Consider the following 3440-nt stretch of genomic DNA (forward strand, 5'->3'; position numbering starts at 1 on the left):
TGTTATCAGTAGTTTTTGTGGGGGAGGCTGTCTCCTCAGCATAGCAGAGAAAGTGAATTGGCCTTTCTACTTGTGTGTTCTAGGATCTGAGGCCATTGAATGCCAAGGGCATGTGAAATAATCTCCTATTTAAACAGAGACCCAATCACAAGTTTCTCCAACAGAGTTCAGAAGTAATAACCAAACCCAGCCAAGGGCGTGCATACCTGTGCCCGAGAACACACACATGCTTATTCAGGTGGAGTGCTGGCCATGAGCCCACATATGCATGTGCATGTGAATGAAAAAAAATGAGCTAAATAAGCTCAGGGAGGTCTGGCCTGTGAGAACTCTCAGAAAGAGGCTCTGTAGTTTACTGGGGCAGCCTCAATGAGTTGTCAGAAAAGAAGCTTCAGTCCCAGCCACTGTCCTGAGTAAAACTGAGGGTACCTCATTCACCAATGGAAGGCTGACATCTTCCCAAATCAGATAACAATGAAAGAGTGGTGAGGAAAAAGGCAGAAGGGCACAAACACCAAACTGATACTCAGACTTCCCCAAGGCAAAGACCTGTGACAGCCAGCAGGCCCAGGTACACACACACACACACCCATGCTGGGTGATGGCAAAGGTTTGTCAAAGAGAAGCAGCAAAGATCAGAGGCCAAGTTGTAGAATCAAGGTTGTAGCTGAAAGGAATTAAAGGGGATGCTAGCTTGTGAGGGCCAGGCCTGGCTTTCTCTTTTGGCATCTTGACTCTAAACTACATCTTCTTTCCCTAAAGCTGGCCCAGACCCTGGCTCTGGGTGGGAATGGGGAATTACAATCTGAACAGACTGAGCAGGTTGGCCTGCTTCTAGCTCTCACAAGCACTGCAGAGAGAGAATGCGGCACTGTGCTGGACTGCAGAGGTCAGAGACTATCATGGATGGAAGGTAGATAGGAAACAGGAGGGGATGCAGTTAGAGCAGTGGAGTAGGGCCATGGCACAAAGCCTTGAATGCTGAGTGAAGTAAGTTGCAGTCAGGGGGAGATGCAGAAGGTTTTGAGCATGAGCAAGTCAGTAAGGTAGCTCAGGCAGTGGTGTGGACTCAAGAAAAATCACGATTGGGGGCTATAAAAGCAAAGGTATGACCTAGACCAGCATTGGAGGCGGTCTCCCCAAGGCCAAAGGAGCTAAGGCCCAGCTGATATAAGAAGGAGGAGGAATTGAGGACAGTCCTGGGATTTCATGTTGGTTGCCAAGACAGATGCCAGAAAGAAGCCCAGTGGGAGCTGCTCTAGGAAGAAAGATGATGTTTGGATCTTAGTCATGATTAATTTAAGGTCATGATGGAATATGCCAAACAATAAAGAAAGCGTAACAACTCCACACTAGATGTGGAGAAACAGAGCCCAAGAGAAATCAAAGAGGCTCATACCGCATAAAGCCAACGTTAGCCCTTGAGACAGGGAGGTGCCCCTTCTCAACAACTCTTCCTCACTGCCTCTTCTTTTTGGGGTGAAATGAGACTTTCTGGGTCTGCAGCTTCCATCCTGCCTTCCAGCAGCCAGAAGTTCAGCTGGAGAAACTTAGAGGGAAGCAAGTAGACTCATTTCAGGCCCTTTCCAGGTTGATAATTACAATAGCTTCTATTTATTGGCACCAATCTTGGACCAGATAGTTTATATTGATTTTTTTTCTAATCACTCTAAAAACCTAATGGGGAAAGCACTATTTTTATTCTCATTTTACAGATGAGAAAACCAAAGCTCAGAGAGGTCACCTTGCCCAAGTCACACAGCACAGGAAGAGAGGCCCTATTACATTGCCCAGGGCTGTCTGACTCAGGGCCCAGAATATCTCTATGTGCTACTCTTCAAGACAAAGGAGAGCAAAAGAAGGTGGAAGGAAAATAACAGAAGGCTTATGACTGTGATTAGGTTTTGTCATCACCCTCAGAAGCTATTGGGGCAAGACAAGAGCTGAGGGTCAAGATGACCTGGCATCTTTTTTGTGATAGACAGACTCTAAGGTGTCCCCCGCAGCACCTGACTCCTGCTGTCCATGCCTTTGTATGAAGGCATCCCATTCAGTGTGAATGGCACCTGTAACTGGCCTGTAATCAATAGAACTTGACAGAAGTGCAATCTCTCCCATGATTACATTATGTTACATAGGAGTCCATCTTGTTAGCAGACTTTCTCTAGATTCTCTCCTTGCTGGCTTAATAAAGTAAGTGGCCATGTTGGAAAAACCCATGTGGCAAGGAACTTCCAGCAGCCTCTAAGAGTGGAAGGCATCCCCCAGCCAACAGCCAGCAAGAAATGTTGCCTTCAGTCCTATGACCACCAGGCAGTGGACTCCACCAACAACCCGAGTGATCATAGAAGCAGATTCTTTTCCGGTCAGCCCTCCAGAGGAGCATGCAGGCCAACTGATACTTTGCAGAGGTCCCTGCTAAGCCGTGCTTGTGCTCCTGATCCACAGAAACTGAAGATAATAGATGCATGTCTTTTTAAGCTGCTAAGTATGTGATAACTTGTTAGACATCAGTAGAAAACTAATGCACTTGTCTTGGGAACAATGACATTCTTTTCAAAAAGCCGGCATGGCCACCAGAATGGGCCTGGGGCAAGGATGGAAACATAGCAAGAGAGGAGGGCAAAGGATGTAGGGAGGTAACAATTTCCAAGACCAAACCTCTCCCCAGACCCAGCCCAAATGGAACGCCAGCTGGGATGCAGAGTTCTCTGCAGGGACAGCTCCCCAGTCCCCAAAATTCCAAAGCTACTCTTGATCGTCACTGCATTCCCCCATCATTTAGAGAAGGACTGAGTGGCCATATGCTGCTCCCTGTCAGCCAGATTGAGACTGTCCACTGTCCTGTGGATAATAAGCACATTCAGGCTGAATGCCTTCTCTCATTCAGTCCTGCGCAGTCACCCCTCATGACACACCAGGTGGTGGCTCGCATTGAGGGTGCTTCCACAGACCTGCTGACCATTGTCCAATTGTTCACAGTTCTCCATCAGGTCTGTATCCTCCAGCTAGCTGTTTTCCTGGTTGCTGCACCCTCCCCCTGTCCCCACTCTTAAGAAGCTGAGCCATCTGTGTGCTCAAGCCCCAGCAGAGAGCAGCAACATAATGTCCCCACAAAATGAAACACCTGATTTTCACTTGAAGGGCCTCCTACATTGAGACTTGGACCTTCTGCCTAAAGACCGTGAGCTACTTGACTCAGGGAACTTCAGTAAAATCCACCAGGGCCAATATCTTATTCTGTTCAAATTCCTGCAATGAACCAGAATGGGCTTTCACTTGTACAATACCACATGAAACCAAACTCCAATTTTCCTTTTTTACCTAATCAGAATCTAAATCTAATCCAAAGGCTATATCTGAAGAAGAAAGAAAAAAAGGAAGGAAGGAAGGAAGGAAGGAAGGAAGGAAGGAAGGAAGGAAGGAAGGAAGGAAGGAAG

The sequence above is a fragment of the Pteropus vampyrus genome, unplaced genomic scaffold, assembly GCF_000151845.1.
Source record: "Pteropus vampyrus isolate Shadow unplaced genomic scaffold, Pvam_2.0 Scaffold428, whole genome shotgun sequence".
Classification (NCBI taxonomy): domain Eukaryota; kingdom Metazoa; phylum Chordata; class Mammalia; order Chiroptera; family Pteropodidae; genus Pteropus; species Pteropus vampyrus.